The sequence below is a fragment of the Rhinatrema bivittatum genome, chromosome 5, assembly GCF_901001135.1.
Source record: "Rhinatrema bivittatum chromosome 5, aRhiBiv1.1, whole genome shotgun sequence".
Classification (NCBI taxonomy): Eukaryota; Metazoa; Chordata; class Amphibia; order Gymnophiona; family Rhinatrematidae; genus Rhinatrema; species Rhinatrema bivittatum.
The window spans coordinates 242,483,088-242,507,303 of NC_042619.1; the positions used below are offsets into that span (position 1 = coordinate 242,483,088).

The 24,216-nt window shown below is 41.2% G+C and overlaps 1 protein-coding gene across 9 annotated transcripts in view; it reads right to left on the reverse strand.

The window, feature by feature from the left end:
• The window catches only part of TIAM1 (T cell lymphoma invasion and metastasis 1), a 357,042-nt gene extending 334,505 nt beyond the window's left edge, over positions 1 to 22,537 (reverse strand). For 5 of the 9 annotated variants that reach the window (XM_029603611.1, XM_029603610.1, XM_029603615.1 and 2 more), the window contains exon 1: positions 21,232 to 22,537. The gene's annotated coding sequence lies outside the window, so the exon portion shown is untranslated. Of the gene's footprint in view, positions 1 to 18,821; positions 18,893 to 21,231 lie in introns of those variants that run through there. The other 4 variants (XM_029603612.1, XM_029603607.1, XM_029603606.1 and 1 more) reach the window with 3 other exon arrangements.
• Between the last annotated feature and the right edge of the window lie 1,679 nt (positions 22,538 to 24,216).

Below are 24,216 nucleotides of genomic sequence, written 5' to 3' on the forward strand. Positions count from 1 at the left end.
TTGCCAGGTACTTGCAGCCTGAAGTGGCCACGGTTGGAAACAGGATGCTGGGCTTGATGGATCCTTGGTCTGACCCAGTATGGCAATTTCTTATGTTCTTACCTACACCATCATGTTTGGCTAACCTTTATTTACATACTAGTAACAAACTTAAGTTTGTGTGTGGATGCCATTGCAGGACACTTGCCATTTACACAGAAAGATAACAGAGATGTCAACTGAACCACGGATCATACTGATTTGTCAAAAAATGGGAAGTTTTATCAAAAAAGTCAGACAGACTAGAAAAAATTAACAAAAACTGAAGCAAACACATTGGCTGTTAACTGCCATGACCAAAAGTGCTGACAACACTAAAGGTATAGCTGCAAAGGAGCTCAAGAGCTCATCTACTCTCCTGAACAGGGATCTCTGCTCAGTTCTCACCTAACAAGGTGAATCTCTCCATCATTTTGCTAGTTTCAACTTGCCTTGGTCTAATTTTTTTTTTAAGGTATTGCAATCAACAAAGCAGCCAGTTTTCTGCACCATCAATCTGCTAGAACTCTATGCATGACAGTTGTAGAAAACGTCATCAGCTATTAGAGCTAAACTATCAGCAGTGAGAGCGGAAAATTACACTCAGAAAAAAAATCCACTAATTCCCCAACTTTTAGACTGCTGTGCAATTTTCTTTCATCAGGCTTCAGCCTGTCTGCCTCCATGAAGCTGGAGAGAAAAAAAGCTGGGAAGATTTTTAAACAAATCAGATAGGAGAGAGCTGACTGGCAGCAAACAACGGGGAAGGAGGAGTTAAGGGTATCAGGAAGAAAAATAAAGGAGATAAACCGTAAATAGCAACACGCAAAAGTGATGAAATACGATTGGCAAACGATGCTAACCCTTCAACTAACATCCCTCTGCAGGCGTCAAGCTTATTTTCATGCATTTCTGTTTATTTTCAGCAGATTTCCTAAAACAGCATTTCAATAAGAAACAGCCCACTCACCGAAGAAAATCTTCTTTAGTAGAGAATAAAGCATTTTGAAATTTTCTACTTTTATGGTCACACTTAGTGTGACCAGGCCCAATCTTTACCGTATCCACTAACAAAAAAACAAAGAAAAATTGCATTTCGGTATTTAATGCATATTGGACTTCCCCCTCGTTTGCTTTTGGAGTTCATGAGTAGGTGGCACAGTAAAATATATACATTTTCTTATTAGAAACAGCATTTCAACATGATTTCATTAACAGCCAGCTATACTGATATCTGCTATCACACCTTATACGTATGTAGTGTTCGTGAATAGGGAAAATACTTCAAGCAGATATTATTATTATTACACCAATTTATAAAACTCATCTTTCCATAAAGGTTTAAGGTACAACAATTAGAATCCAATAAAACAAACAAATCAAAACAAACAAATCATTATCTTTTAAGCAGCACAGATGAAAAAATAAAATCCAGAAAATATCATAAAGCATTACAATTAAATCAAGAAGGGACACATATTTTACATTGCCTTTTCTTCTAATGTTACTAAGGCCCTTAAGGAGAGAAACAAAAATAAAAACCACAGAAGTGAAAAAAAAAAAAAAAACCCTTCATTTTTTTGGGGGGGGGGGGGGGGGGGGGGGGTGGGGAGAATAAAGTAGTGGAAAAATTAGCTGCAACACAAAAGAAAAAAGGTTTTCACAGATTTCTAGTGTCCCAGAAGTTGGGACACAAATTTATTAACACTAGAAAATAATTGTCCATATAAATTTTAGAGAAAAAAAAAATAGCTGTGAAAAGTCTCCACAAAGTTTCAGTGTCCCAGTCTGTCAGAAAGCATTAAATGAAGTAAAAATATTTACAAAATCCCACAGACCAGGACAAATCCTCACATCAAGTTGCTACTAGCAAAAAAAAAAAAAAAAGAAATGTACTGTGATCCAAACTGTTTATTCCATCGCTTTCAGATCAAGCCCTTAAATCCTCCCCCAACCCCCACCTCCAATAGGGTCTGATTTGCAGGATGCCCGGTATGAATTTTCATGACATAGATTTGCATACATCAGAAGCGATTTGTATATTGTGGGGCTGGGTGGTGGGAGGGAAGGATTCTCAAGCAGTACTCGACGTGCTGAACATGAGAAATGCCAGCAAAAGTCGAAGCTATTTTTACTTCTGTGTGGATGATTCACTGGAAGCTCGCTTCTTATGAAATATGAAACTTTGGCCGTTGCATGCATTATCATTACATATACCATAAAGACATAGCAGTAATTAACAAAAACAAAAGTAAATGACTATGGCTAACCATTTTGGTAGCCTTAATTGGAAGTGGGTTTGTTTTTGGACAGTGGTTTTCTTCTGTTCCTCTGGGCTTTTGGCTCAGTTAGAGCTGACTTCTGTTGGGGTATGGTGAACTTTGAACCTTCGTGCACAGCTACCTGGCAGGGGTGAAGGGGGGTGCTTCCCCTACCAACTAGTCCAAGTCACTGAAACAGACCATGGACAGGGACAATGCACCCGCCAGTGCTCCTTCCAGCACCCTGTAATCACGGGCTATCAATCCGCAGCAACCTCGGCCAACCCAGAGGAGAGGAATCTAGCCTTATAAAACCATTAATGCTTGCGCGGCCGTCTCTTCCTCCTCCGTCAACAACATTTGGAGCGTTCCTCCAATTTCATTCAGATTTCTGTGGCAGAGGGTGGAGCTCCCGATACTAGTCGTGGGCCCTCAAAGGCCCCGATGCTTAGTGTCCCCTTCCTATAGGGAACCAGATCGGTTCAGCTGAAATCTCAGGGAGGTCAAAGTACATGGTAATGTCGTCAAGCATTTTGAAAACTGCCCTGCCAGTTTTATTATTGCTGTTCTCTACCTTGAACATTTTTTTTTTAATTGAAAGGTGGTTGATAAATTGATTAGTAGTCAAAACCATAAACAAACACATTTATGTACCAAAAAAAGGAGAGAAACTAGGCATCATAAAATGTTCACACATTTATCTTGTTAAGTTTTCATTTTGAAATATACTTAGGATACAGGTGGGCCAGTCCAACGGGCCAACGGGTAGGAGTGCAAGTCCAATTGCCAGAACCCAGCTCCTGACTTTCAGCATTCACAGCTTCTGGGAAGGAGAGAGAGGTAGTCCTAGTGCTTTGTCCTCAAACTGCTAGGTCAATAGTGCACTCGGCACTGGCTTTGAAATGGATCTCTAGACTGTACCTATCAGCCAAATACTGCTGCGGCAATGGCGGAGCTAGACATGGGTGGGGGAAGGAAAAATTACAAAAGAGAAAAAACAAATCATGGTGCCATAAGCACCAGGTAAGACAGGACGTTGTTACTGGCATATAAGTAAATAAATAAAATCACAAAAACGAGAGATAGTAACAAAAGAGTGCTATTAACAAGCACCAAAATCTGTGAAAGATGTAGATGTGTGTGTCAGCAAGCCAGGACAGTTCAATGTCTTTTCAGAGCAATAAGGCAATTTTAGAAAACAACCCAATCTTTTCAATCATTCACCTGTCTACTGGCATCAGTCCTACACAACACATTTTATTTTTGTACATGAAAAATTAAAACATTTCATCAGTTCATCATCTGCTGCCTTTCCTCCACTAACATCTATGTGAACAGTTGTTTACTCCGCTGCTTTGCTATTTGCTCTGAGCAATTAGAATAAAATAAAAGCAAACTAAAAACACAGTCTTGCCTGCAGAAGACTGCATGCAAGACTTGCCTCTGCAGTTTCTCCCTATCTTCCTTCTCGTCAATTACAGTTTTCACAATATGAACTTTCAGTACTACCTTCTTTTTGTAATATTCATTTTGAAAGCTCACGTGTAATTTTTCTTACCTATCTCTTCATCTCTGGAATTCTTTACCTCTCAATATTTATCTTGAGAAAGATTTTTTTAAATTTAGGAAGGCATTAAATTCTTATTTTTTTGCACAGACTCTTTCCACAATGAATTGTTAACTAAATCAGCCAGTATATGTTTATTTTGTATTTTCTTATTTGAATTTTATCTGTATTTATTTATTTTATTGTATTTTGGGGGTTTTTTTGCTTTTTTAGATTTGATTTGCAGTTTATTACTAATTTTGTTTATTTTTTCTACATATTGCTTTGTTAGCTTTGCCTATTTTATTTGTACATCGCTTTGTTTTACATTTATAATTAAACTGTGACTAATCAAGTACTAATAAACAAACAAGACTCTGAATGTCTCAGAATCTGTTTGTTTGGTGAGTAAACCCTGCTTCACCACATTTCTCTGACTGCCTACCTTAGGCACCATCCAAGGCACATTCCATGATTTACCACGCCAATCTATCCACAGCTTCTGAACCTTTCCAAGCTCAGTGCCAATGCTGTCATGCTGTTACCTCTGTGACGCATTCAACAGAGATGCTGAACAAGGGTTCCAAACTCAAGGTTATGCGAGGCAGGCAGGAACCCTGGTCTTTAACCGCAGTCCATGCATCTCAACCAGCGACTGCTTGCTATCACGAAAATTCTCAAGGTAAAACAGCAGCAACATGTAAATTACAGCTCTCTTTAAATCTCTTTAATACTTGAAACCCTGCCTAACTAAGGAGTGAGAATGGTCATATGACGGTGGTTTCTTTCCTGTGCCCAGTTATATTATGAGAAATTCCTCCAGGACTTGGCATTAAATACACTTGCCTTCCACTCCACCAAACCAAAAAAAAAATTATATATATAGGGGGAAGGGGTAGTGGCAGCAGAAATACATGGCGAGTGCATTTCATGTCTGATGCATGCAGTCTTCTCACTGTACTCCTCCATCCCACACTTCCTCCCCCTACTCCCCCAGGTGCAGTCCTCTCTCACAGCCTGCCCTCTCCTTCCCCCTCTCCCTTTCTCCTCTTCTCCCTCTTGTACCTCCTTTTCTCTGGCCATGCGCTCCCCCCTCAGCCTTTCCTCCCAAATTCTGACACCACCTCTCCGTCACAGGACAAAATATGCTTCTGCTGCCTACCCGCAACTCTGGGACCCACCAGCCAAAAAAAAAGAATGCACTCACCCCAGAGCAAACAGCTGAGTAATCACATCATGACAAGTTGCAAATGTTTCTTCCTGGAACACTTCTGTTACAGTTAAATGTAGTTGGGTTACACCACCATGCTTTACAGATCTAATACCACCTCTGTGTTAAAACCACAATCCCCACTGGCTTATGGTTTTCATCACGAAAAAAAAAAAAAAAAAAAAGTTCTTCAGTGAAACCGGCGCAGCTATTTTATCTGCAACACAAAGATGGAGGCAACAACACTGGAGCTAGGGAACCTCTCTCCTACAGCCCTAAGAATAAGGAAAGCAGTGCAGGAGCTAGGAAATCCCTCTTCTAAACCCTATAAAGCACTGTAGACAGGGATACCCTCTCCCTCTACACAGAAGGATGGCTATGCCCTTCCCTTCCCAGTTCACAAAAGATTGGGGCTGAAGCAAGTTTGCTTACCGTAAATTAGTTTTTCCGTAGACAGCAGGATAAATTAGCCGTTACATGTGGGCAACATCATCCAGCAGCACCAAATGGACTTGTCTCTCCCAGCTAGTAGAGCTTTAAGCTCTACCGAGCATGTGCAGGAGTTCCCATGCAGGTATTGCCTCTTGAACCTCCTCAGTTGATAACAGAGCTTAAACTAGCTAGACACTCAACTCTCCAAGGAGCCAGGTGGGTATTCCACGTCTAATTAATCCTGCTATCTACAGAAAGCACTATTTATGGTAAGTAACCTTACTTTTTCTGTTGATAAGCAGACTGAATTAGCTATTACATGTAGGGAGTCCCAAGCTGAGGGTTGCAACCAGGACTCCATCATAGAGAGTCAACTACTGAGAGAGCAAGTTACACAAAACTGCTTGTCCAAATTTACCATCAGCTCTTGAGAGATTGTCCAGACAGTACTAGGACGTAAAAAGTGTGCACAGCGCACTGCTACTCTGCAGCAGACTTGCAAATCACAGACACTGTCAAAGATCATCAGATGAAAGTTATGGCCTTTCCTGTCACCCATTTGTGAGAAGTACCTTTTTAAGACATCTGCAAAGCTGCAATATGATCATCTGTGTGCACTTTTACATCTTATTACTGTCTGGACAAGTTCTCTAGAACAATTCTTCCCCGCCTCCCTGGAAAGTAGACTATCTAGATCTCCTATTTGGAGATGGCAGTATTTTAAATTACCTTTTGTTCTATTGTTAATTAGCTCCCCAAAATAAAAATACCCGTTAGAAAATCCAGAGGTCTGGATCTTGATGAGTTTGCTTCCGCCTTAGTTTTACCATAAGAATTTACAGGTTTAATCACTAAATGATAAGATACCAGTCTGCTATCAAAGACTTAAACAAGCTTATGAGCATGCAGCACCCTGCCATTACAGAACTCTCAGTCAAACTCACAATATCCCATGCTAACAGTTTTAGAGCGGCACCTAGAAAGAAGGCAGCTGAAAACCACATCCCCCAGGAATTAATTTTTTGCTGAAGAATAGTATTAAACACTAGGTAAAGCAAGCTAAAAAAATAAAAACCTCTTAAAACACTTTTGTGCGCTGCAGATAACAGATCCAAACTACTTTATAAAAACACTTGCCCCCCACATTTCTGGAAGTAATCTGGGCATATATAATGGCTATAATTCAGCCCTGCTTTTTCCATGAAAAACAGAGGAAAGACTCTGCCCAGTTTGACTTTTGCCTAGATTTATAGAATTAGAGGCATCAATAACAAGGTCAGCACCTTTGTTTCTCACAAAGTCCACAGTGTTGGCCTTAGTGGGGGTCACACAGGTGCAGTTGCAATTTTAGGGAGGCACGCTGACAACTAAGCATATTTCCCTGTGACTGCCATTGTAGTACGGATGAGAACAACTGTTCTGCAGAATAGATTTTGCAAGCTTTTCACCGTCACATTTTACACTGGCAGTCCAGAGCAGTTACTGCAAGTGGCGAGAACTCTTCCATTAGACAGATGTAGGTGATTCTTAGACTCTAGAGCACAGCAATTTTGGGGGGATTCCACCAGGAGCTTTGTTATGTATGAATACACAGGACTCTGTCCCTGTGACTACTGGCCAGTGCCTTCTATTTCCCGCTCTGTCCCTTCCCCACCTAGGCAGAGTGTAGGGAACAGATGGGGGAGGCATGAGCCAGAGCAGAGAAAGGAGCAGGCACTTCCTGTCTGCACGTTACAGGATGGGAGAAGTCAAGGCTAGAATGGTCAGAGCAATGCTCAGAGCAGATAATGTTTCCCTTAATACAGCCCCTCCCCACCTGTCTTGCAGGGAACAGGAGGCGGTTGCAACAAAAGTGGACAAAAAAAATGCAGTTTTTGCATATTTCTATTTATAAATTTGTGGTCACTTATTTTGTATTTGGTGGGAAACTTTTTTTGTGCTCTGTGTGCATGACCAACCTGAGATATTCTGCTAATGTGTACTTTTTGTGTATTCCAACTTATTCTGTTTTCCCAATAAGAGGGGGATTGCTAATAATAAATTTAGATGTTTAGTCTACCTTTCCAAATAGTATTCAAGGCAGTTTACAGCATGCTTAAAATTTGGATGCAATAAGTCCCTGCCCCAAAGAGCTTAGAAACTAAGTGGGTACTTAAAGCAATGGGCAAGGTAAAGGCTTACTCAAGGTCACAAGGAATGTCTGAGAGGGAGTATGATTTCCCTGGATCTCAGCCTATTACTGCAGCCACTAGGTCAGTTCTTTTCCTTGCTGGGAAGAACAGTAATGTTGTTCTAGGGTCTAATGCAATATTTACAGTTTTGGGGGTTTTTTCAAACAGCAACAGTGGTATCTATGAATTCTGGGAGTTAATGCTGTTTTGGAATGGCAGGTTTGCTATAGATTCTGAAGGACTTTTTTTTTTTTGCCGCAGAATTTTGTGTTACTTTATAATGTACCTGGTAATGGAGGGAGATGGTGTCACAGTTACTAAGCTGAAAAAAGAAATCTGAATTATTTTTGTCTGGAGAAACATCCTTGCTCAACCTGGCCAATCAGCCAATCATCTCAGGAGACTACCTTCAAATGCAGCATGGATTCCTTTTCATTTATAAACTGGGTGCATTTCATAATGGGGTGGGGGTTTTTTTTGCTGTCTACCCCAAAAATCACAAACACATTCATTAGACACTGACATGATTTCTGAAACATATTTGTATTATGCATATGCAAACAAAAGTTTAATATTTAAAAGTATGGGGAGCAGTTTTCAGAACTGTTCATTTTGGTGCCAAGGTACTAATTCTCAAACAAAAATAGGAGCATAAGTTCCTTTCACACTGTATGCACATTTAGGCACTTACAGGGTGAGACATTTTTAAAAAGCCCTTTTACCCAGGTAAATCTGTATTTATCTGCGTAAATGGCTTTTGAAAGTTGCCTTCCCTAAGTATAATTATGTGTTTTTACAAGATTGTTCTGGTGGGGCTACCATAATTATTGAGTTGAAATTATCAAAATCTCAGGGATTTGGAGTCTTGGTTTATAGACCTGAAAGTGCACGGTGGGGCAAGGGAGGGTGCAATGCTCAATAGCCTTGGTCCTGCCCGCACAAGCTGGACTCAGATGAGTTCACTGAAGCCACTCAAGAGGGGAGCATATGCCGAGTCCAGCCTGGATATTTTAGCTACTTTCTAGCTCTAAGGACATCTGTTAAAGCAAAAAAAAAAAAAAAAGTAGAGATCAGTCCTTTCTAGTACTTGCTGCTTGTGCCATGATTGCAGTGCTCTCCAGTCTGTGCTGTAAGCTTGTGATTTTGTTCAAAGTACCAATGCAACGTCTGCATCCAGAAAGTGTGGTAACTGCATGGAGCCACATTCACTGAACGGGAGAGTCGGGACTCCTAATAATCAGGATGTGTATCTATACTACACGGCTAGTTCCACAGATACTCTAACCTGTACCCTCTAAACTAAGGTTCATCGAGAAGTACAACCGGAGTCTTGCTACAAGACTAATAAGCTAATACGACAGTTACTGGAAGGAGGAGGATAAGTTAAACTACTACAGAAGCCTTTAACTTTAAAAAGGAAGAATATGGTAAAATGAGGAAATTCCTAAAAAGGAGTGGTTAAAGGTTAAAAGGTTGCATGAGGTGTGGACATTATATAAAAATATCATAATGGAAACCCAGAAAAAATGTATTCTGTGCATTAAAAAATGTCAAAGGAAGACCAAATGACTGCCAGCATGGTTAAATGGTGATATAAAAGAGGGGGGTTAAAGCCAAAAGGACATTTTTTGATCTGCTTTCCATTTTTTGAAATGAGGACAATAAGAAAAAGCATAACATCATAAGAAATTGCTATACTGGGTCAGACCAGGATCCATCAAGCCCGGCATCCTGTCTCCAACAGTGGCCAATCCAAGTCCTATGTACCTGGCAAGTATCCAAACATTAAACAGATCTCATGCTACTAATGCCAGCAACAAATAGAGGCTATTCCCTATTGATTAATAGCAGGTAATGGACTTCTCCTCCAGGAACTTATCCAAACCTTTTTTAAACCCAGCTACACTAACTGCACTAACCACATCCTCTGGTAATGAATTCCAGAGCTTAAATATGCGTCCAGTGAAAAATAATTTTCTCAGATTCATTTTAAATGTGCCACTTTCTAACTTCATGGAGTGCCCCCTAGTCCTTGTATTATCTGAAAGAGTAAATAAATGTTTCACATTTATCCATTCAAGTCCTTTCATGATTTTTTAGAGCTCTATCATATCCCCCCTCAGCTGTCTCTTCTCCAAGCTGAACAGCCCTAACCTCTTCAGCCTTTCCATGCCCTTTATCATTTTGGTCGCACTTCCGTGCCTTTTCTCTAGTGCATAAGCACTAGCAAGTTATATGGAAACATTAATAAGGCAGACCAAGAGAGAATTTGAAAAGAATTTTGCTAAGAAAGCAAAAACAACTTGAAAATGTTTTTATTCTACATTTGAAACAAGCAGCTTATGAGGGAAGTCACTCAGACCACTAAATGTCTAAAGGGAGCCAAAGGGGTACTCAGAGATGACAAGACCATAGCAAAAAAATTAACTAAATGCTTTGCTTTGGTCTTTACTAAGGAGGATATTGGGGGGACATAACCACATTGGAAATGTTCCTTGATGTTTCAGAGGAACTAAAGCAAATCGCTGTGAAAATGGGAGAGATCAAACTGACAAACTAAAGCAGAAATAGAAGCAGATGGTATTCACCCCAGAGCTCACAACGAACACAAATATGAAATTGCAGACCTGTTGCTAGTAATCTATAACCTCTCATTAAAAACAGCCCAAATACCTAAAGATTGGAGGGTGGGCAATGAAATGGCAACTTTTAAAAGGGCTCCAGAAGTTTTCTGGGAAACTATAGACCAATCAGCCTGATATTATTTCTAGGAAAAATGATAGAAGCTATTCTTAAAAAAACAAAACTACTGACCGTATAGATAGACATAGCCAAATAGTGAAGAACCACCAGAGATTACCCACGGGAAGTCTTGCCTCACCAATCTACCGCATTTTTTTTTTTTTTTTAAGGTGAATAAGAGTGAGCTAGTCCATATACTGTATCTGGATTTTCAGAAAGCATTTGACAAAGTCCCTCATGAGAGATTCTTCGGAAAATTAAAAATTATGAGATGGGGGGGCAATGTCCTATTGTGCATTGGTAACAGCTAACAACACAGGAAACAAGAGAGAATAGGACTAAATGGTCAGTTTTCCCCAATGGAGAAAGCTAAATAATGGAGTGCCCCCAGGTTTCTGCACTGGGACCAAAGTTGTTTGACATACGTTTAAATGATCGGGAAAAGGGAGCAATGAGTGAGGTGATCAAGTTTACAGATAAAAAGCTGTTTAAAACATGAGCAGATTGTGAGAAACTGCAAAAGGAAGGATCCTGCGATACTGGGGACTGGGCACCCACATGGTAAATTAAATTTAATATGGAAAAGTGTAGCGAGATGCACATTGGGAAAAATATACTAACTATAGGTATATAATGCTGGTTTCTTTATTAGGCGTCACCATCCAGTAAAAGGATCTCGGAGTCATTATGCACAATACCTTGAAATCCTCAGGTCAGTGTCTGGCGGCGTTCAAAAATAGCAAACAGAATTTTAAGAACGATCTTAAAAGGAATGGAGAATAAAATGGAAAATATAATATTGTTCCTGTATTAATCCATGGTACAACCACACCTGCAGGCCGATGCAATATCGGGTGCTCAGGTCCGCACGCCACTAAATGTGCGGTTGGACGTGCGTTTTGGACTTCCCCTGATGCAATACTGGGATCAGCATATCCAGCGTTCATCACATGTAAACTGCATGTAGATCAGGCTATTGGCTATTACCCTGCGATGCCAAAAATTGCCACGCAGTCAAGGCGCACATTTTAATATGGCAAATTTAACTCCTGCCCGGGAGCTGGCATTAAAGCCAAGGGCTCACCGAAAAAAAACAAAAATACTGCTTTCTGCGATGCCTGCTATTGGAATCGTCACAATACTAATCAGGAGGAACCACGGAAAGCAGAATCACGCTGTGCAGAAGGACTCAAAAACTAAAAAAAATCCTGCTTTCCGTGGTTCCTCATGGGGGAAACCACAGAAAGCAGCATCCCCAAGGTCTGGCCTAATTAGAAACCCTGCCAGCAGTAAGGGAAGGAGTGAATAAATTAATATTAAGCGTATGGCACTTACTGCTGACTAGTACATTCACTGTCACGTGTGTGTGAAAGAACCAATCTCCTTGCAGAAGGCTGAACTGAAAGGGGATTGGTCCTTTTCACTGACAAGCATCGGGGGTGGGGAGGTAACTCTGGCCAGGCTGCTGTGGGCACACAGCCACATCTCCTGGGCACCCGATGCAGAGTGCTAGGGAGGCACAAATTACCCATTGCACGTCCCTTTTAGCACGGAAGATTATTTGCCTATTACATCGCGCACCCAGGAGAGGTGGATGTGCGCACGTACAAAAAATGTGTGCCCAGTTTGGACACGCGTTTTTGTTTACGGGATTACACGTTATCAGCCTGTTAGAGTATTGTTTGCAGGTCTATTCACTCCATCTAAAAAAAAAAAAAGATAAAAAGTGGAACAGGAAAATGGAAGAGTGCATAGAGAAAAGTTTTTAAATGTTGTTTTGTTTTCTAGTTGGTTTGTGTTTTCATTTCGTTTCTGTAGTTTCAGCATATGCTAAATCATTTTAGTGCACACCGATTCATTTTACCATGCACTAAAACAAAAAGTTAAATGACATCAAATGAGAAGGAACACAAAATGAAACATTTTTAAACAATTTTTGTTATTTCCTTGTCATTTTAGGACAACAGCACATTCCCTACCAGAAAAGGGTCCAAAGAAGGGCAAAAAAAACTAACGAGGATGGAATGGTTCCCTTATGAAGAAAGGCTAAACGTTTTAGGGTTCTTCAATTTGGAGAAGAGGCAACAGAGCAGATATAACAGAGGTTTAGAACATCATGAGTGGGTGGAACAGGTAAATAGGGAATGGTTATTTAACCTTTTAGATAGTTTCATAGTGTATCCCTTAGTTTTAGGATTAACAGCAGATAAAAAAAATAAGTCTGAGAAAGTATTTTTTCACTCAGCTCAAAAACAGGTCATGGAATGTGTTGCCAGAAGGTGTGGTCAAGGTATCTGACCCAGCTGGATTTCAAAGGGATGTGGACATTTCCCTAGAGGAGAATGTTTATAAAAGCATTAACCACCACGTAAGACCTGAGAAAGCCAACGCTTATCCCTTATGACCCGAATTGGCCACCATCAGAAACAAGATGCTGGGCTCGATGCACGGCATTTCTTATGTAATCAAGGGTGCTAGAGCTGGTGCACTGCTTCACTTTGGGCTCAGCATCCGTTACTTTCCATGTAATAAGGGTTTTAGCACACGAGTAATGTACGCTAAGAGGAAAGTAAAAGAGTGAGGGTTTTAGCACACGCTGCATGGCAATGATTTGCATATAGAATTATTTCCAGTCAGCAAGTGCACTCAGATTTTTACTTCACCTCAAGGATTTTATTTTTTTATTTAAAGACTTTTTTATACCGAAGATCATGTACAAGTACATATCGCTTCGGTTTACAGCGAACCAGCAGTTGGAAATTACAGCGAACAATATGAACATAATTTAACAATATGAACAATATGAACATAATGAACATAATTTAACAAAAATTGAACAAGAATAGAATTAGGATGAAGTAAAGCTTTAACTTCCATTTGCTTCTATGGGAAGTGAACAGAAATTAAAAATACAAACCACCCACCAACCTGGGATCCCCAAGTTGTAGACTCCTGGACACAGGCCCCCAGTTTGGTGATCCACAGACCAAAGACTCACAGGTAAAAGTCCTCCATAACCTCTAACCCATCCCCCCCTTATTCCCTCCACTCTACTCCCTCCTGCCCACTATACCCCACATTCCCAAACTCATCCCCCTAATATGGCTTCCCCAATACCCGAACCCACTCAACCCTCACCAACCATCTACTGCCCCCAACTCACTCTACCCACTTATCTAACCCCCAACCAACTCACCCACCCCCTTCCTATTCACTATTCCCCACCCCAGTAATTGAAGGGGTAAGTAAATGCGTTAGAGAGTGGGGATCAGAAGAGGAAGGTGGAAAGTAGACGGGTGGGGACTGGTTTAGTGGGGGCTCTCTGGTCCTGGGATTAGAGTTTCTCTGCCTTGGGAGAACCAGGGCACTCGGGACAAACCAGACATGTCCAATTTTTTTTTATTTTTTACTTCCCTGGTTACAGGTGCGAGTTAATATTAACCTCCACCTCTAAATATTGAAGTAAAAAAAAAAGACAAAAGTTTATTTCCATTTTAGCTCACTTTTTACTTTACTTTTGATTTAGAGCATAATTTTAACTATTGTGTGTTATGCAACTCATTTGCTTATTACATCAGAAATATAATTTATTGCATTGATAACAAAATCAGGGTTAAAAAACTTAGGGTGTAATTTTCAAAAAGGATTTACATGCGTAAAATTAGCATAATTCATAGCAATTTTCAAAAGCCCATGTACATGCAATTCAGTAGCATATATCGTAGCAATTTTAAAAAGCCCACTTGATTACATAAAGTGCATTTACACACGTAAAACCCAGTTTTCAGCATGTAAATCCTTTTGACAGTTACCTTTTTGGTGCTGATATTTTACCGCAGTTTTATTATGTCGGCCTACTGTATAACAAAATACACAAGTTTAGTTAGAGAAATATGTTTCTACTCGGGAGAGAGCATATAATACAACAGGTGAAGAGTTCCAGCCCAGTGCTACAGGTTCCACAACTCATGTTTCCACTTGCTTGGGCACTTTGGCCTGAAGACATTCTCCTGAATTACAAAGGATTTTTTTCCCCCAACACCTGTAACCAACATTCACTGGGTAACTTTCTGCACATCTCATGTTCATTTCAAAATCACTTTCCCATAGGGGCAGCTGTGGTTCTCTGCTAGGCAGAGGGCCACAGGGGGAAGGGAGGGGAACTAGAGATTCACTGGCACAGCTAAAGCAGAACAGAGAATGAGCAGAGCATTTCCTCTTTGCTCTGCTCATACACAGAAGTAAGCCTCTCTCTCCCCTCCCTAGTATTAGCTGTTAAGAACTCTCACTGGGTGTGGGGTGCCTGCAGTTTTATGGATCTCTGTTGGCACCAACAGACGAACTGGAATTCTGCAAACTATTGCAGGGAAGCAACAAGTGCAAGGTATCCACAATGCCAGGGGAGGAGAGAGAGCAACCTAAAGCTAAAAGGCCAAACAAGGGACCAATAGTGAGGTAAGCATAGAAGAGGAACAGTCTAGGAGGCAGAAGGAAAAAAATAGGAAGAATCAGACAGATACAAACTACAGGAAGGAGGCACAGATAAACAATAGGGGAAAGCGATCGCAGAGCAAAGAAAGAGAGACTAAAGTGATGAAAGAGAAAATAGAGGGACTAGTAAAATGGATGTTGGAACTGCAGGAGAAGAGAAAGCGAAAGACAGAGAAAAAAGAAATGAAACAAAGAGTCAAGATGGAAGAACAAATCACAGCCAGAAATAAAATAAAAAAAGTTGAAGAACTATTATCTCTCTGGACAGAAAAGATCATTTGTGATTGGTGCTAAATGTGCAATTTAATAGGCATACTTTATAGTCAGCCTATAGAGCTGGCCCAGTGGCAAAGCTGTACACTGCCATACGGAAGACCTAGGATAGATTATTTCCAGGCCAGGACTCTCTTCCCGGGGCCAGCCAGTGATAGGGATGCTGCAGAGGCAGCGCACTCAATCTGTGAGATTGTGGGGGAGATATAGGGAGTGCCATCCTTCACTCAACTGTAACACCTAGTAGCCAGACTCAGGTACCAGCTTCTGACCATCACTGCAAAGACTGAGCCAAGGACCCTTGAGGAGCGGGGGTGGGAGAAAAACTCTGGATGCTTACCGCAACCCAAACAGAAGTTGGCTCCAGTTAAACAGGAAGTAAAAAAAAAAAAAAAAAAGCAGTAGAAAGTAGGCTGGGCAAAGAAAAAAAAAATGAAAATCCAATCCTACCCAGATTTCAGGAAACTAGAGTCAAATTTTAATTTTGGTTATGGAAAAAAAAAAAAAGTATCAGGAAACATTTTTGTTATCCTATCTGGCCCCCTATCCCTAACCCCCACTCTAAAAAAAAAAAAAAAAAAAAAGTGTTCATTCAACCTAGCATGAGGCTATCAAAGGTGGAGTGATAAGTATTGTAGAAGAATCAAATACCTCTGTAAACCTAGAAGTAGAGTAAGACCCTGTCAGACTGGTTTTACAAGACTAAAATCACAAACATTGTTCCCACAAGGTCCCAAGGCATTTTTCATCTAATCATCCTAAGCAAAGCTGCAGAAAAGTCATGTGCAAACCTCTAAAAGGCACCATCACCCCAAGAAAAATTCCAGGGGTTACAGAACGCGCAATGCTTTTTTTTTTTTTTTTTTTTTGTGTAAGAGTACAGAGTATTATCCCCACTGAAAAAAATGTTCTGGTTTATAAAATATAACCAACTCTTCTCTTAGGTTAGAAGGAGGCTGTTTAACAACGCACTTTGTTAAAACGCTGCAGGTGCTGAATATACAATACGAGAAACTGTAGGCGGAAACTTAACAAACGTTGTTAAGATTTCAGTGGCGTGGGCAGAAGCCCACTTAGGCATCACACTGACACGCATAAAGCATGAGTGCAGCCAAGTGCTAAAGAGCGGACAACATGGTGAAGGGGGATTTAAAAACCCAGGGGCATGTGGCCGTTAATCAAAAGTACACACTCCTTTAATTCCCAAAGGTGTAAAACCTTAAGAAAATATATAAAAAGGACAAAATAATTCCCCCAACCAGGAACATGATTAAAAAGGGAGCCAAGAAACTGGCAATTCAATATTTTGACGAACCCCAGCAAGCACTGCTGCTTCAGAGAAGGAAGGATTAATTGGGACCAAAAAGGAGAAAGGAGGAGAGGAGATGCCTTTCACTGGACCAGTAGGAAGACTGCCCAAAGATAATGCTGCACATGAGCTTTTGGTGCGATAACTGAAGAAAAGACGTTCTACAATCTCAAAAGCTCATGCACAGCACCTTCATATATTCATGCCAGGTATCACAACCTGCCAAATGTTCTGTCTTCTCTGCATTCTCCATTACATCATACACACCATGTCACATACTGCAGGTGTATGTTTCCTGTTGACTGCATTTAAACGTGATGTACAACATTGCTTAGTGGCCTCTTTTTGACTAAGATTAAGTGTAAGATCTGGGCCATGAGCTGAGGATGGTCCATTCTTGGTAGGGTGGAGGAAGGAAGCAAATAGTGCCTTACCACCTGACCCTACTGGGAGCAAACTGCTTGCACCCTGACAAAAACAAGGACTAAACCTCCAGTTACAAAAAAAAAAAAAAAAAAAGTATAAAATTATGTCAAGCATGGGTTAGAGACAAAACTGAGCAGCCTTCATGCTCACTAGATCTCAGTGCTCTGGAATCACAAACTGCATTAGCCAATGAGAAGCCATTCCATGTGAGGTCACTGGTGACCCAGTGTGGAATATGGACGCTCCACCAAATGCCTTGAATTAAAATAAAAATATGCTTACCGGTAAAGTGCCGTTTTCCCCTTCTGGGAGAAGTATGTCTGCCTATTTGTAAAATATGCAATATTTTAAAAGTGCACAAGGGTGCCCCTCACTTTGAAATGCCAAACACTGCATCACTTCAAATAAATATCTTTAAAAGATATTTTACTGCACAAACGGGTGTGTTTATCATTCTTAAAAAAACAAATTACATGTAAAACCATAACTAAAGTGTAACAAATTCCATGTGAAACTAATGCAACAGTTCAAGGCAACTTAATACATATTAAAAATCAAATAACAATCAAAGAAACGTATTTTTAAATCAAAACATTTCTTTTGCAGTCTGTTTATTAAGGCTCTGCATCAGGTTTTTTTTTAAACTTAAAGTGGATATGTTCTTAGCTGCAAGAAACATAGATTTTTTTTTTTGGTGGGGGGGGGGGGGGGGAGGGAGGAGGCATGGACAACAGAATCAGCAATCCACATCTACATTATGCAGAAAAGACAGAATGACAAATGTCTTACTTGCAGTCCAAAAAATAAACTAAGGGGTTGCTGACTCAAGAAGACACAACACATCTTTCATGCAGAGAGGACAGGGAAATGCCTAAAGAACTCTTACTTCAACTATGTGCTTGGAAGCCGGGATCCAACAACTATTCAAACTGAAAAATAAATACTGAAGGAGGACCAGATCACAGAGATAAAGTCCAAACTATTTACCATTCAGTGAGCAGCCTGACCCAGGCAACATAAGGCACCGAAGCATTTAAGAGGATGCACTCTGGAATGAAAGTAAAACCCATCTCTTCCCGTGTGTCAATCAACGTAAAAGACCCCATATTTTTAATAAAGAATGACTTTGTCCAGTAAGCACACAGTTTAGAGCACTGCGTAAAGAACAAGCAAGCAGAATAACAGCAGCAGCATAAAGAGAAAAGCAGCCCGAGATGGAGGATGCATTTCACTTTGCAGAAGATCAGTGTTGGGTGTGCAGTGCTGGAGAGGAGGTTAAAATCCCACATAATGCTTCCACCCTCTTGCACAAGAGCCAGTTTCCACAGAGGGGAGAAAAGTAAAGTAAAGTAGAGAGCCATCAAAGAGCATTCAGACTAAGGAAGCCAGTAGCTGACAGCAGGAACCTGGATCTTGATTTCTAACCCAGCCAACCCAGATGTACCTAACTGATGGAAAATAACAGCTGCACCACATACATTTAATGATCTCCTCAGCACCATCCCAGAGCAAGAAATGTATTTCAGTCTAAATGGCTTGATGCAGTTTAATAAATAGTAGAAAATATCTGCATTTGTGCTTATTGGCTTCATACAAGCACAATTTATTGGTTTTTACAGCATACTCATCAAGGAAAAAAAAAAAAAAAAAGCTACATATGATTGGGAATCACGCTTTTCAATCACTGAAAATATATTCTTGTCATTGTGGCAGCATTTCCAGAGAAGAGACTATATAAAAATGATCCATGGCAACATGTAACAATGCAATACTGTAAGAATGTATTAATGTCCTATAACATCACAATGCTTCTATGATTCACAAGGTACAGATCTCATCTATCTTGAAACCATATACTTTTAGACCTTTATCCAGAAAACTAAAAGGTCAAAATAAGGCAAGCTTTTTCTTGTTACTGTTGCCAAAATGTCACACAACTCACCTGATGACACCGAGGAAACTCATCTTAAAGATCCTCACGAGTGCGCGAGGGGCAGGCAGTCCACATTCTCAGGATACCCAGGGGTGCGAGGGGCAAGAAGCCTGCCAGAATCTTAGGAGATCATCCTGAGAGTGAGAAAAGGGAAAAAGAGTGCATCTCTCTCTCAGGAGATCCACTGCAAGTAGGGGAGGGAACCAGCCCACATCTCTGGAGATTGCTTGGGAAAGCAAAAGGGAGGAGAGCCAGAAGACTGAGGTCATAATACGAAACTGGAGGGAGAGAGGGAATGCTTCCTTATGGAGAGGGGTGACAGATGCTTGGAATAACCTACCCACAGAGTTTATGAAAACCAGCACTAGGACAGAATTCGAGTTTGGTTGGGAGAGATACAGAGAGCAATGATAAGAGTAAGGGCTGGAAAAAGCTGAGTAAGACAAATTAGGGGGGGGGGGGGGGAAGAGCTCTGTATCAGTTTAGATATGGAAACATACGAGCATCAAAAGTTTTGAAAATACTCTGGTCAGAGGTGAGTGGATTATGTCAGCCGGTGAGATGGAACTGAGAACAGAGGTGGCATCTTTGCCCCGGTTGGAGATTCAGGAGGAGGGAGAAGCATCTTTGGTGCCAGTCATGGTCTGGAAGGAGGAGGCAGTGTCTTCAGCTCCCTCCATTAGAGGCCTGGGAGGCAGCAACAGGGTTGCAGAGAGGAAAGTGAGAGGAAGAGAGTGAAAGAAGGGGAAGAAAGGAGGGCTAATTTTAGATTTTAACTAAGCACACGCTCACAATGCAAAAAATAAAATAGTTCTCTCACCCCTCCCCTTGCCTGCCTTCAACCCTGCACTCTGTTTTTGTGCCTTTCCAGTGCTGAGGATTCCTCAGATGAATTAGATAGTGTGTATATTTGTGCAACTGGAAAAGATACCCAGCAAACAGTACCTACATCGCAAAAACAGTAAACAGAGGCTTTTTATATTCTCAAAGAACCCCTAATTAGCTGGAAAATATTTACAATTTATAAACACTTAAGAATAGAAACCTAATTATGAGTAAGTCCTGGAGGAATTTTCAAATCCCTGATCATCTACTCAGAATGAGAGATAACAAAACAAACTTGGAGAAGAAGGGGTATGCTGCAGGTGATTAAATTTGTACAGCTGACAGGTGGGAGATCTCTCATGAAACATTTATATACTACATTATACATTTTCCAGTTTAACCAAAAGCAGTGTACAATTTACAAAAATGCCATCAACACTCATAAAAAAATAAAAATAAAACCATGTGTAATACAAAAGAAATCAAAGAAACAATCCCATACATCAAAACTGATTATACATAAGTGCATTAACGTAAGACTCCAGACTAGCCCTCACTTAGCTATAAAAACCCAACCAAACTCAATAAGACTGTGAATGTTCCTTATGGAAATCCCAGGCTTATCACAATTATAGTAGCAAGGCCTCCTGACCCCAATTTTACAATAAACCCATTTCCATCAGTACAAACCACATACTGTCCCTACCACCCACAACATCTCATCTCACCTAGTACAATCGGCACAATGAACCAACATACGACCATACATTACCACCATCCTTCATCACTGAGTAAACACACCCCTATTTATTTACCATCAATTCATACACTTTCAAATCTCTAAGGCATGATACACCTCCCTCCCATTCACATGCTTTTTATTAAGCTTGATTAACCCTTGGGACAGAGACATTTTTACTTTCCTCCAAAACAGGACATTTTAGCTAGGACAGTTAGACAGACTGGGTAAGTCAGTTGGTACTTATCTGCTAATATCTACAATGTAAAAAGAAAGAGTCTAAGTTTCAGGAGATTCATGAAAATAAGGGAAGGGGATTTTACTGGAGGAATTGGCGTATAACAAGAGAGAAAAATGTTAGGACAAAAATAATAGTTAAAAGAATAAAAAAAATCCCCTAAGATAATAGGAGCCTGTATCTCAAGACATACTCTGAAAACAGGCGGCAGGAGACTGTGCCTCAGGAAATCTGAGAAAGAAAGGGTACGCATTCGCATCTCAGGAGTAAATCCACTGTAAAGAAACCATCCCATGCCTCTGAAGAACACAAGTGCAATAGATCAGGTGCCTTTCACAACTCAGAAGACACTTCAGCATTCAAAATGTGAATTTCCCACCTCTCCTGTGGTCTCCTGAATATGCAAAGGAGGAAGGAGCAAGTCTAAGAAAATCTCCCGAAAGTGATAGAGAGAACTAGGCCACATTTCAGGAGATTCTCTGAGAGAACAAGGGAGATGGTCAAGCTTTCGAAGTAGAACCCTCCACAATCTCCCAACTGTTTTGGAGGAGAACACTGAGACAATGGGACAAAAGAACTGGCAGATGGAGGAAGGCTTTTATAAGAAATATAATTACTGTTAGCAGCAGGCTCCAGTGCATCTTGTTGTCTCTCCTGGTAGTTTCTCTTTCTGATGATGTTGTCTTTCTGATTCTTTTATTCTCTCTCATCTTTATTTGTTCAATTTTCTGCGCTTATCCTTTTGGATAAACAGTAATGTATTTCCTTGTCTCTCTCTATTCATCTCTCTTTCCAACTGTCCTGGTCTCTGACATTGTCTCTATCTATCCTCTTCTATTGCAGTCATATCGTTCTCTCCCTATTTGTTCTCGTTCTGTCCCTTTTCCCTCTTATCACTGTGCTTCGCTCTTATCTCGGTTTTCCTGCCTATCTCCGTCTCGCTGCGATAACCGGTGCAGCGCGAACTCCGCCTGCAGCCCACAAACGCCAAAGCTCAGCCAATCGAGGAGCGCCGTACGGTGACGGCTGGCGCAGGCCAGCGCCATGGAAACGGCGCCCTCATTGGTCGCCTTCACAGTCAGCCCTGAGAGCTCGCGCCCATCAGGGAGCTCACCTGGAGCTGGGCGGCGCCGAGCTTCTGGGCGGGAAGGTAATTGGATGGCGCGCGGGAGCTTCCCCTTGTCTTGTATGCAAGCTGCGGCGGTGCCTTCTTTCCTTATGCAGACTTCAGTGCAAAATCCATCGGTTTCATTGTGACCGCACAATGGCATCTGATCTTCCCGAACATATTTTCTGCATTTGCTTTTTATTCACCACCCCCATCCCGTTCAGTCTGGATGCAGTGTTAGGTATATGTATACGATGACTCTGTTTTACTGCAACATTTGCAAAAATATGAAAAAATAGGTACCAGAAGCATTTTCTACATTGCCGTGCCAGAAAGTTGTCGGTTTAATTGGCGTAAATTGCGCTGAACAGCTCTTTTATGTTTGCGTTGCAACTGTGAGAGATATCGATCGGATCAGCATTCCAGATTTATGACACACGGGAGTTCTGCAGATGCCATTGTTGAACAAATGACGTTTGCAAAAACGGGCTTTAAAAACTCGACGTGAATTAAATCACAGTGCAGACGTTGAGGGTACGTCAGGTGCATAATCCATTAAAAAAAAATCCCGTAAAATATTTTAAAATCTGATCTATCCTAATCAGCCCCTTCCTGACCTTTTTGTACTGTCCAGAAGAATAGGAAAATCCATGCAGTCCTGGACGAAATTATCCGATATGCCAGCTGTTAAATGTCGACCGTCCAAAATGAAAACAGTATCCGCATTTGCCAAGAAAACAATGCTGGGGGCTTCGCTGAAACTCAATGGCAGTACCGCACAGACCCGACTAGCAGCTAGGATCCCGGAAGTAACGGAGGAAGATTAAATCTCAGACCCCTTTCTATTTCCGCTTCCTTGGGGGGGGGGGGGGGGGAGGTATGATAATACAGATAAACAGTTTAGTTTTTGTGAGATGGGAAGACAGAAGTGTGTGTTATAATTAAAGTGAAATCATGAACCATGTCAAAGTTCATTGCACATTAAAAACTATATATAAACTGCAGTATAATCCGTTAATTATAAATTATTCTGAAAATTGTGTAACCTTTTCCTATCAAATTCAAAAGAATAAAAAGTAATTAAAAACATTAATAGCAAAAGCAGTTCTAAAACCCACTCTACAGACCTCCATGAGCCATTCAGTCAACATATTATCCAGTATGTATATCATAGGAACAGAATCTGAAACTGTCCCCGAAGGACAGAGAGAGCTTCCAGCGGCAGCACGGAAGCCATGGTCCACACATGGTCCACGCAAGGGGTGAGAACCCCACAGGCACGTCATCACTGTGCTGCTGCTGTTCATGTCTTCTGCCCATGGGAGGCGGGGGGGTGGGAACCCCTCAAGTGCATCTTTACCATCTCGCCAAGGTTCGAATACTTGAGAGGACGAGCTCACAGTTTGAGTGCACATGACCCCCTTCTGATGTTTGAGCCCACACAAAATGCTTGAGACTTGGCGTGTTTGTCTTTTATCCTCGTGTCCCTCTAAGCAACCCTACAACTGCCACATGTATTTCTTGAATTCTGTCACCGGTTTTGCCCCATCACCTACGTTGGAAGATGTCCATGCTACTACCACCATTTCTGAGAAGAAATGCTTTCTTATGTTGTTCATGTGTCTGTCCCCTCATATCATGTTGCAGAACTACTATTTCTCCCCAAAATGCCTACTATGCAATACTTATACCCCAAAAATATTTAGATGAAATGTTCTTTTCATCTGACTCCTTTCTGAAAACATTTAGCACAACATTTATTTATTAGTTATTATTTGCTTACGCAATTGCCCTAAGTGATGTACAACTATTACATTCATAATTCAAAGCAAAACAAACAAAATTAACATAAAAGCATACAAATATACACCCGCTGAGATGTTATCCAGCAATTATACTAACATTAAACTAGAACTTTGTCACAGTTTCCTTATCTTTGCCTGTGGCACAGACTATTCAGCTAGCATTTGCTCAAAAGAGGAGTGTCTTCAACATGAACTTGAAATTTCTAGGATAGTCCATTAATCACAGGGCCACAGGCCGTGATTTCCTGAAGACGGGGGACTCAACAAAGAAAGCGCTATTTTAGGGAAGGCATGCCAAGAAGGCCTCTCTGAGATGACCTGAGAGATTGTATCAGATTATAAATGCGCAGAAGCGCATTAACCCATGGCAGAGAATCTATCCCCAATACCTTATGCACCATTGTTGAGCATAAAATCACAACACGATGTTACGCGCGCCGGCCGCAGCAGATCTGCAGCTCGGCCCCCCTCATCTCTTTCAAAGTGATCCAGCACCTGGTCCCTCATCTCTGGCGGCTGTGGGCCGCCGGCTCTGTCCTTGGGCTGCCCCTGGGGCCTCCGGCTCTGCTACAGTTCCTGATGCTCCGCGTCGGGCCTCTCCGCGTGGCCCGCAGAGAGACGGCTTCCCAACCAATGCCGTGCCCCTCCCTAGGCACGCGCATGCACAGCTGATCCCTTAATAGGGCCAG